This window comes from Cherax quadricarinatus, chromosome 8 (genome assembly GCF_038502225.1).
Source record: "Cherax quadricarinatus isolate ZL_2023a chromosome 8, ASM3850222v1, whole genome shotgun sequence".
In the NCBI taxonomy this organism is placed as follows: Eukaryota; Metazoa; Arthropoda; class Malacostraca; order Decapoda; family Parastacidae; genus Cherax; species Cherax quadricarinatus.
The window spans coordinates 27,072,335-27,085,612 of NC_091299.1; positions in this window are offsets into that span (position 1 = coordinate 27,072,335).

Here is a 13,278-nt window from a genome sequence, read left to right on the forward strand (position 1 = left end):
CGGGTGGAAACATTCCGACACGTTTCCTTACACCTGTCCTGTTCACCTAGCAGTAAATAGGTACCTGGGTGTTAGTCGACTGGTGTGGGTCGCATCCTGGGGGACAAGATTGAGGACCACAATGGAAATAAGTTAGACAGTCCTCGATGACGCACTGACTTTCTTGAGTTATCCTGGGTGGCTAACCCTCCGGGGTTAGCCTGGAGTTTACCTGGAGAGAGTTCCGGGGGTCAACGCCCCCGCGGCCCGGTCTGTGACCAGGCCTCCTGGTGGATCAGAGCCTGACCAACCAGGCTGTTGCTGCTGGCTGTACGCAAACCAACGTACGAGCCACAGCCCGGCTGATCAGGAACTGACTTTAGGTGCTTGTCCAGTGCCAGCTTGAAGACTGCCAGGGGTCTGTTGGTAATCCCCCTTATGTGTGCTGGGAGGCAGTTGAACAGTCTCGGGCCCCTGACACTTATTGTATGGTCTCTTAACGTGCTAGTGGCACCCCTGCTTTTCATTGGGGGGATGTTGCATCGTCTGCCAAGTCTTTTGCTTTCGTTGTGAGTGATTTTCGTGTGCAAGTTCGGTACTAGTCCCTCTAGGATTTTCCAGGTGTATATAATCATGTATCTCTCCCGCCTGCGTTCCAGGGAATACAGGTTTAGGAACCTCAAGCGCTCCCAGTAATTGAGGTGTTTTATCTCCGTTATGCGCGCTGTGAAAGTTCTCTGTACATTTTCTAGGTCGGCAATTTCACCTGCCTTGAAAGGTGCTGTTAGTGTGCAGCAATATTCCAGCCTAGATAGAACAAGTGACCTGAAGAGTGTCATCATGGGCTTGGCCTCCCTAGTTTTGATGTCAGCATAGTTGCTGATCCCTGTATTCCCAGTATTATATAGCATAGCATATTAGTATCATCCCTGTGCTTTAGACACGAGATCCCTCGTAGGCCTTTGGCTTTGTATGACGTCATGGGCATACACATGGGCAGTGATCCCTTTGTCCCGCACTCACTCGGCGGCAGACCTACAAGACGTGAACAGGCTTGGCACCGGGCTCCATCTCTCATCTCAGTCTGACAATATATTTACCATCCTACAAGTGTGTCTACTTTCAACCTACGATATCTCCATTTAAGAACCCTTACGATAAATGGTGACAGCGGTGAGCCTGTAATTCTGACGATTACAGCGATTTCTGGAGATAAAGTTGTCGACCAGCAAGACGGCCATTTCGTGTGACCAGTAGGCCTACCGACTACCGAGATTCACCCAGCCAGCTACCTCAAGCCAGCTACTCTACCAGCTTCTACATTACTCACTGGTCAGTCTCTTTGTATTAGTGTTTCCTGCTTTTTTTGCATTACTCCCGAGGGGTTGACCCGAGTTTGCAAAATAAGCCAGCTTCCAGTCTGTGGTGGGGGAGTCAGTACACCCGAGCCCAGTCCAGCCTAGCCTACTCCATCCAATTATTTTGCCTGCCAAGCCAGCTTCCACCCCTGCTGTGCTCCTCGTGTGAAGTTATCAAGCTATTCTGTGTGAAGGGTTAAGATAAGCCAGCTAGCAACTAACCCAGGTGTCTTACCCCAGTACTCAAGCAAGCCACATGACTAGCCTTCATCGCTTGTGATTCTAGTTCCAAGCATTCTGAGTGCTCCTTGTCATCCTTGTGGTGTTGTAGTATTTCGTGGGTTTCTTCTAAGCCAGCCGGCTTAGAATTATCTTTGCGGCAGTGTGGGTTTTCTCAGTGAGGCTTACGACGTTCAACCCATAAGCCCAGCCACTCACGATCACGTGTGTCGCACCATTGCCGGTCTCAGACGCCTCGCTCAGCCATTACCCACAAACCCAACTACAGTCGGCCATTAAAACTCACCTACCTCATCAGTGTTTTGGTGCATTGCTAAGGGTTGTAGCACCATATTTTAAGGACCACATAGGGGGTCAAGAGCTAGAGAGTGGCGCGCCATCTTTAAAAGCCTCCTATGTGTTGTCTCTCGCCGATTTAAGCGCAATTCTACGATCATCTGTGCAGAGGACAGCAGCAAGACGATAAAAACAATCCATCAATCTCATTTTTTCAAGTGTTACAGCTATAATATTTTTTTTTTAGAGACATTTGCGAGTGTTGAGACATTTCTTTTGTGTTCCCAGTGAATTTTTCTCTTAGTGACATTCAGTGACTCTTGATCAGACTCAGTGTTTATCATGTACTGATTCTATTAATTTCTTTTAATCTCCTTAATTCAGTGTTAATTTTCGTGTATTATTTTATATCTGTTGTGTTGTGTATCTTTTTACACACTTGAAGTAAGTACTTAGTGTTTCCTTTGTTGTGTGTGCAACATATGAGCAGTATAGAACTTGTGTTTAAACTTCAGAATTCCAGTGTACTAACTCAGTAAATTTTTCACCTCATATTCTGCATCACAACTCAGTGTTGTCTGTTATTTTTTTTTTCTTCCTAGCAATTGTGTATTTTTGTTTGTTCCCTGTGTGTTGAACATTCTTGTGTTCATATTTTTCCATTCAGCCAGTGTTTAATTTGTCTTATTTCCACAGACAATAGTGCCATTTTTAAAGCTCCAGCAAGAAATCTGTTTACAAAATTTTTTTAAAAACATCAAGTTTCATTGCAAGAAAATTCTAGTACTGAGTTTATGTTGATGTTTTGTGTTCTGCATCACTGTAAGTGTTGTATTTCTTTTTGTTGTGTGTTTTAGCACCTATTATTTTTCATATTTTATTGAACAAATTCACTCTTAGTGCAATTTTTAAGTTCTCCTTTTAAAGTAAATTGTTCTTTTGCTTGTTGTTTAAGTGCAGTTAAGAGTTAAAGTGTTCATTCCTTGATATATTTCTTTTCTTGTGTGTTATAATTTTTATTATTGCACATAGACTCATTTTGCAATAATTCTTGTGCAAATATTGTGTTGCTATTAAAGTTTTTCTTGCAGAAAATTTTATGCAGTGTTGTGCAATACAGTTTCTTACAGTGCAGTTTCTTATGCTCTGTTCTGTCCATAGTATTTTATTCTGTCTGTCATTTTATTTTTTTTTTAATTTCAGTGAATTGTGTGTTTGTTTTAATTTTTGCACAAGTTTATTGAGTCCATTTTATCATTTTATTGTGTATTTCCTTGTTGCATTGAAAGTAAAGAAAACTCACTGTGCCATTTATTCAATTTAAAGTAAAAGTTGAGAATATTAGATTTGAGCAAAGTAAAAGTTCTCTTGATTTTCAGTGTTTGTTAAGTTGCATATTATTCTTGTGTGAGTTCTTTGCTTACTGTGTAACTTGTCAATTTTTAATTACTTATGCAGAATAGTTAAGCATTTTTTTCCATTTAAGCTTATTGTGTCATTCTCTCCATTTTTCTTGACTTATGCCCTTCAGTATTTTCACTGAGAAGATGTCCCAGTCACTTTTGAACGTTCACTTAGTGTATCATTCCAGTCAAAGTCAATATGAATCAGTCCACAGTACCAACATTCCCTTACTGACTGAAAGACAATATCTAGCCCTTGAGCAATGTGTTTGTTCTCACAGCTTGTATCTGAGATTTGTTAAAGTGCTGCTAAATGTGAAGTTCAGATTAAGTTCCTGTAGATCCACGAATTACTTATTAACGTAGCCGAGCGGTCAGGCACTAGTAATTCTGTCACTCCCATCTGTGTTCCACCTATACCTTCAGACTTGCAGGATAGTGTTCCGTTGCCTCAAGTGTCCGGGGACACTCAGACTGCCTTGAGTGACAGCCTATCCCTGCAATGACTGCTAGTTCGAGTAATAGTTTCTCCACAGGGGATGCCTTGTCAGAAAACGATTACTTGCAACTAGTAATGCCATCTCTTGTTGATGTGACATGCTGTCTGCAGAAAGACGTCTCTGTTACAGCTAGTGTTCTCACTAGAGTGTCTGTTGTTGTTCCTAATGTTCCAGATGGTGATCCCATCCTAGTTGACAGTAATCAGTGCATTGTAAGAAGTTATTTCTCGAGTAACTTTCACATGTTAACGTTTGTAAGTGTAGTTTCTTTATAGCTGATACCTCGTGTCACTGTGTGCGACTCAGATTGAATATCAGCATTGTTCACCGTGTTCATTTCTTTTCTCCTGTGCTTGCAGTTGAGATAGTAGATTCGTTCTCCCTTGCTCATATTGCGTGTTATAGCGTTAATTTTTTTCAACCGGGGGGAGTCATCCACTCCACCGAGTTTGTTCTTTCCTCCAGTAAGGAAGAACTGATACCTTTATTCCAGAACAAACAGCCTACTGGAAGGTTAGCCAGATGGACCTTGACTATCCAAGAGTTCAATCCCACTTTTGAAAATTTACCTGGCAAGTCAAATGTAGTCGCAGATGCTTTATCGCGACACGTTAGTGTAGTTACTGCAGATCCTCCATTTACTGTCGAGGTTGTCAGAAATTCCCAAAGAACCGATCCCTTGTGTTCTGGTGTGATTCGATTCCTGCTCCAGGAAGATCTTATTCTTACTGTGAAGCCACCAGTACCCATTAGTGACTTTGTAACGAGCCAAGAATTACTGTATCGAATAGTCGAGTTGAGTACTCCTAGCAGACGAGTTAGTAATTCCACAGTCACTAGTGATTGTAGTTGTATCTTTTGTAGATACTCGTTCAGATCTCTCTCAGTCAAGGCATGTGTTAGCCATTGCAGAGGAATTCAATCCTCCCAGAGATGATAACCATTCTGCATACGTAAACCTTACCCTCGCAGAATTGGGTTTAAGTGTAAACAGCCTGCATAATTAGATGTCCGAGATGAATGAATTGGTCAACTGTGTGTTTTATTATTAGCTGATCAGTTTGTCAGAAATTTTCGTGTTCACGTTCCCTCCGTATTCTGAGAATTAACAGTCTAGATTTGTGTGCACCGAATCTGCCTTTCTGTTAAACACTTCTTTGTATATAATTATTCTTCCTCAGAATCCGTAGAGTGCATGAATACAGATCGATCGATCAATTCCATCCATATTGTATAATGAATTGTTCTTATAGTTTGTAATGATTACGTTAACACCCATTACGTCAAAATCATGTTGTACCATCCATTAGTTCTAAGTTATATATGAATTTGTTATTGTATAGAATCAGCCCAGATCCGCCTGCCTGTTCAGCCTATAGTATAGTAGTGTATGTCGGGACGACATACGTAACGTGACCGAGCTGTCAGCATAGTTGCTGATCCCTGTATTCCCAGTATTATATAGCATAGCATATTAGTATCATCCCTGTGCTTTAGACACGAGATCCCTCGTAGGCCTTTGGCTTTGTATGACGTCATGGGCATACACATGGGCAGTGATCCCTTTGTCCCGCACTCACTCGGCGGCAGACCTACAAGACGTGAACAGGCTTGGCACCGGGCTCCATCTCTCATCTCAGTCTGACAATATATTTACCATCCTACAAGTGTGTCTACTTTCAACCTACGATATCTCCATTTAAGAACCCTTACGATATTGAAGGTTCTCATTATCCATCTGTCATTTTTCTAGCAGATGCGATTGATACAATGTTATGGTCCTTGAAGGTGAGATCCTCCGACATGATCACTCCCAGGTCTTTGACGTTGGTGTTTCGCTCTATTTTGTGGCCAGAATTTGTTTTGTACTCTGATGAAGATTTAATTTCCTCGTGTTTACCATATCTGAGTAATTGAAATTTCTCATCGTTGAACTTCATATTGTTTTCTGTAGCCCACTGAAAGATTTGGTTGATGTCCGCCTGGAGCCTTGCAGTGTCTGCAATGGAAGACACTGTCATGCAGATTCGGGTGTCATCTGCAAAGGAAGCCACCCAGGATAGCGAAATCTTATCTTATCTTCTTAACTGATCTGTAAATTCCTCAGCAGTTGCTGACTGTTGTTTATACACCAGGATAATTAGCAAATTCCTATTTTCAACTTTAATACCTAGAATTTCTACTGTATCATTCGATGAATTCAGCAGCTGTGAGCGACAGAACTACTGAACATAGAGACCTACTCCTCCCTGTGACATATTAATTCTATCGCATCGATATATGTTACAGTTCTCTACCTTTATCTCTCCGTCCAAAACATCCCTTGTGGGTATTTCTGTAAATGCTCCAAACATGGCATTCACTTCTGAGAGGTCCCACAAATATAACTAACTTTCTCGTTTTTATTTCATTTCAAACCCTGAATGTTTGCAAAGAGGAAGCAGGATTTACCATTTGTGATGCTTTGGTGTGGTGATGTACTACCTGGTATGTCCTGGTGTACATACCCCTCGTTTACCCAGTATTGATTGTGCACTTGTCTTTTGTATATTTGACTCTGATGGGTGGATGCCTGTTTGATGCGTCCCACTGTTACTCACCTCCGTCTCATCTGTGGTATTTCCTTGTTTGTCCTCTTTCTTGGGTCCAGTCGTTACTCTTTACATCTAAAAGAAAGAGTGCTGTTCATTTTTCCTTTCCCTGCTTTCTCTGAAGCGTCACGTTCCTTTCACCTGGTGATCTGGGCAGCTCAGGTCACAACATACACCGACCTGTGTTGAAGCTTAGCACATCACTAGGTGGACGTATCTGCACTCTGTCACAGCGACAATTTCACTTTCATAACATATTTTCACATTTTCTCTTGCGTTTATACTAGAATTTTCTCCCATATAAGCACATCCCTTTAACACAATATTTGCAAATATCTTGACTGTTAAGAAATGCTGAATAAATTATATGGTAACATGATAATAAAGAAGGTAAAACATTAATAAAGAAGGTAAGACTGCAGAAGACCTACTGGCTCATGCTAGGCACGTCTAACTCATACTATTATTAAACGTATCATAAACTCAGTCCAACGCCTTGGAACTCATCAAAGGTATATGTGCTGCATCAACCATTGCATCAACCACTGCATCAACCACTGCATCAACCACTGCATCAACCACTGCACCAACCACTGCATCAACCACTGCATCAAACACTGCATCAACCACTGCATCAAACACTGTATCAAACATTGCATCAACCACTGTATCAAACACTGCATCAACCACTGCATCAAACACTGCATCAACCACTGCATCAAACACTGCATCAAACCCTGCATCAACCACTGCATCAAACACTGTATCAAACACTGCTTCAACCACTGTATCAAACACTGCATCAACCACTGCATCAAACACTGCATCAACCACTGCATCAAACATTGCATCAAACACTGCATCAATCACTGCATCAAACACTGTATCAAACACTGCATCAACCACTGCATCAAATACTGTATCAACCACTGCATCAACCACTGCATCAAACACTGCATCATCCACTACATCAACCACTGCATCAACCACTGTATCAACCACTGCATCAAACACTGCATCAAACACTGCGTCAAACATTGCATCAACCACTGTATCAACCACTGAATCAAACACTGCATCAAACACTGCATCAACCACTGCATCAAACACTGCTTCAAACACTGCATCAACCACTGTATCAACCACTGCATCAACCACTGAATCAAACACTGCATCAAACACTGCATCAAACACTGTATCAAACACGGCATCAACTACTGCATCAACCACTGCACCAACCACTGCATCAACCACTGCATCAACCACTGCATCAAACACTGCATCAAACACTGCATCAAACACTGTATCAAACACTGCATCAACCACTGCATCAACCACTGCATAAAACACTGCATCAACCACTGCATCAACCACTGCATCAAACACTGCATCAAACACTGCATCAAACACTGCATCAAACACTGCATCAACCGCTGCATCAACCACTGCATCAAACACTGCATCAACCACTGCATCAAATACTGCATCAACAACTGCATCAAACACTGCATCAACCACTGCATCAACCACTACATCAAACACTGCATCAACCACTGCATCAAACACTGCATCAACCACTGCATCAAACACTGCATCAACCACTGCATCAAACACTGCATCAACGACTGCATCAACGACTGCATCAAACACTGTATCAACCACTGCATCAACCACTGCATCAAACACTGTATCAACCACTGCATCAACCACTGCATCAAACACTGCATCAACCATTACATCAAACACAGCATCAACCACTGCATCAACCATTGCATCAAACACTGCATCAAACACTGCATCAAACACTGTGTCAAACACTGCATCAACCACTGTATCAACCACTGCATCAAACACTGCATAAAACACTACATCAACCACTGCATCAAACACTGTATCAGCCACTGCATCAACCGCTGCATCAACCGCTGCATCAACCACTGTATCAACCACTGCATCAAACATTGCATCAAACACTGCATCAACCACAGCATCAAACATTGCATCAAACACTGCATCAAACACTGCATCTACCACTGTATCAACCACTACATCAAACACTACATCAACCACTGCATCAAACACTGCAACAAACACTGCATCAAACACTGCATCAAACACTGCATCAAACACTGCATCAAACACTGCATTAAACACTGCATCAACCACTGCATCAAACACTGCATCAACCACCGCATCAACCACTGAATCAAACACTTCATCAACCACTGCATCAAACACTGCATCAACCACTGCATCAAACACTGCATCAACCACTGCATCAACCACTGAATCAAACACTTCATCAACCACTGCATCAAACACTGCATCAACTACTGCATCAAACACTGCATCAACCACTGCATCAAACACTGCATCAAACCCTGCATCAACCACTGTATCAACCACTGCATCAAACACTGCATCAAACACTGCATCAAACACTGCTTCAAACATTGCATCAACCACTGTATCAACCACTGCATCAAACACTGCATCAAACACTGCGTCAAACATTGCATCAACCACTGTATCAACCACTGCATCAAACACTGCATCAAACATTGCATCAACGACTGTATCAACCACTGCATCAAACACTACATCAACCACTGCATCAACCACTGCATCAAACACTGCTTCAAACACTGCATAAAACATTGTGTCAAAAACTGCATCAACCACTGCATCAAACACTGTATCAACCACTGCATCAAACACTGCATCACACATTGCATCAACCACTGTATCAGCCACTGCATCAAACACTGTATCAACCACTGCATCAACCACTGCATCAAACACTGTATCAACCACTGCATTAACCACTGCATCAAACACTGCATCAACCACTACATCAAACACTGCATCAACCACTGCATTATCCACTGCATCAAACACTGCATTAAACACTGCATCAAACATTGTGTCAAACACTACATCAACCACTGTATCAACCACTGTATCAACCACTGTATCAAACACTGCATCAACCACTGCATCAAACACTGTATCAAACACTGCATCAACCACTGCATCAAACACTGCATCAAACACTGCATCAACCACTGCATCAACCACTGCATCAAACACTGCATCAAACACTGCATCAAACACTGCATCAAACACTGCATCAACCACTGCATCAAACACTGCATCAAACACTGTATCAAACACTGCATCAACCACTGCATCAACCACTGCATCAACCACTGCATCAACCACTGCATCAACTACTGCATCAACCACTGCATCAACCACTACATCAAACACTGCATCAACTACTACATTATCCACTGCATCAAACACTGCATCAAACACTGCATCAAACATTGTGTCAAACACTACATCAACCACTGTATCAACCACTGTATCAACCACTGTATCAAACACTGCCTCAACCACTGCATCAAACACTGTATCAAACACTGCATCAACCACTGCATCAAACACTGCATCAACCACTGTATCAACCACTGCATCAACCACTGCATCAAACACTGCATCAAACGCTGCATAAAACACTGCATCAACCACTGCATCAAACACTGCATCAAACACTGTATCAAACACTGCATCAACCACTGCATCAACCACTGCATCAACCACTGCATCAACCACTGCATCAACCACTGCATCAAACACTGCATCAACCACTGCATCAAACACTGTATCAAACACTGCATCAACCACTGCATCAAACACTGCATCAACCACTGCATCAAACACTGTATCAAACACTGCATCAACCACTGCATCAACCACTGCATCAAACACTGCATCAACCACTGCATCAACCACTGCATCAACCACTGCATCACACACTGCATCAACCACTGCATCAACCACTGCATCAAACACTGCATCAACCACTGCATCAAACACTGCATCAACCACTGCATCAACCACTGCATCAACCACTGCATCAACCACTGCATCAACCACTGCATCAAACACTGCATCAAACACTGCATCAACCACTGCATCAAATACTGCATCAACAACTGCATCAAACACTGCATCAACTACTGCATCAACCACTACATCAAACACTGCATCAACCACTGCATCAAACACTGCATCAACCACTGCATCAAACACTGCATCAACCACTGCATCAAACACTGCATCAACCACTGCATCAAACACTGTATCAACCACTGCATCAACCACTGCATCAAACACTGTATCAACCACTGCATCAACCACTGCATCAAACACTGCATCAACCACTACATCAAACACTGCATCAACCACTGCATCAACTACTGCATCAACCACTGCATCAACCACTGCATCAACCACTGCATCAAACACTGCATCAACCACTACATCAAACACTGCATCAACTACTGCATTATCCACTGCATCAAACACTGCATCAAACACTGCATCAAACATTGTGTCAAATACTACATCAACCACTGTATCAACCACTGTATCAACCACTGTATCAAACACTGCCTCAACCACTGCATCAAACACTGCATCAAACACTGTATCAAACACTGCATCAAACACTGTATCAAACACTGCATCAACCACTGCATCAAACACTGCAACAAACACTGCCTCAACCACTGCATCAAACACTGCATCAAACACTGTATCAAACATTGCATCAACCACTGCATCAACCACTGCATCAACCACTGCATCAACCACTGCATCAACCCCTGCATCAAACACAGCATCAACCACTGCATCAAACACTGTATCAAACACTGCATCAACCACTGCATCAAACTCTGCATCAACCACTGCATCAAACACTGTATCAAGCACTGCATCAACCACTGCATCAACCACTGCATCAAACACTGCATCATCCACTGCATCAACCACTGCATCAACCACTGCATCACACACTGCATCAACCACTGCATCAACCACTGCATCAAACACTGTATCAACCACTGCATCAACCACTGCATCAAACACTGTATCAACCACTGCATCAACCACTGCATCAAACACTGCATCAACCACTACATCAAACACTGCATCAACCACTGCATCAACTACTGCATCAACCACTGCATCAACCACTGCATCAACCACTGCATCAAACACTGCATCAACCACTACATCAAACACTGCATCAACTACTGCATTATCCACTGCATCAAACACTGCATCAAACACTGCATCAAACATTGTGTCAAATACTACATCAACCACTGTATCAACCACTGTATCAACCACTGTATCAAACACTGCCTCAACCACTGCATCAAACACTGCATCAAACACTGTATCAAACACTGCATCAAACACTGTATCAAACACTGCATCAACCACTGCATCAAACACTGCAACAAACACTGCCTCAACCACTGCATCAAACACTGCATCAAACACTGTATCAAACATTGCATCAACCACTGCATCAACCACTGCATCAACCACTGCATCAACCACTGCATCAACCCCTGCATCAAACACAGCATCAACCACTGCATCAAACACTGTATCAAACACTGCATCAACCACTGCATCAAACTCTGCATCAACCACTGCATCAAACACTGTATCAAGCACTGCATCAACCACTGCATCAACCACTGCATCAAACACTGCATCATCCACTGCATCAACCACTGCATCAACCACTGCATCACACACTGCATCAACCACTGCATCAACCACTGCATCAAACACTGCATCAACCACTGCATCAAACACTGCATCAACCACTGCATCACACACTGCATCAACCACTGCATCAACCACTGCATCAAACACTGCATCAAACACTGCATCAAACACTGCATCAACCAGTGCATCAACCGCTGCATCAACCAGTGCATCAAACACTGCATCAACCACTGCATCAAATACTGCATCAACAACTGCATCAAACACTGCATCAACCACTGCATCAACCACTACATCAAACACTGCATCAAGCACTGCATCAAACACTGCATCAACCACTGCATCAAACACTGTATCAACCACTGCATCAACCACGGCATCAAACACTGTATCAACCACTGCATCAACCACTGCATCAAACACTGCATCAACCACTACATCAAACACTGCATCAACCACTGCATCAACCACTGCATCAAACACTGCATCAAACACTGCATCAAACACTGTGTCAAACACTGCATCAACCACTGTATCAACCACTGCATCAAACACTGCATCAAACACTACATCAACCACTGCATCAAACACTGTATCAGCCACTGCATCAACCGCTGCATCAACCGCTGCATCAACCACTGTATCAACCACTGCATCAAACACTGCATTAAACATTGCATCAACCACTGTATCAGCCACTGCATCAAACACTGTATCAACCACTGCATCAACCACTGCATCAAACACTGTATCAACCACTGCATTAACCACTGCATCAAACACTGCATCAACCACTACATCAAACACTGCATCAACCACTGCATTATCCACTGCATTATCCACTGCATCAAACACTGCATTAAACACTGCATCAAACATTGTGTCAAACACTACATCAACCACTGTATCAACCACTGTATCAACCACTGTATCAACCACTGTATCAAACACTGCATCAACCACTGCATCAAACACTGCATCAACCACTGAATCAAACACTGCATCAACCACTGCATCAACCACTGCATCAACCACTGCATCAAACACTGCATCAAACACTGCATCAACCACTGCATCAAACACTGCATCAACCACTGCATCAAACACTGCATCAACCACTGCATCAACCACTGCATCAAACACTGCATCAACCACTGCATCAAACACTGCATCAACCACTGCATCAAACACTGCATCAACCACTGCATCAAACACTGCATCACCCATGGCATCAAACACTGCATCAACCACTGCATCAAACACTGCATCAACCACTGCATCAAACACTTCATCAACCACTGCATCAAACACTGCATCAACCACTGCATCAAGCACT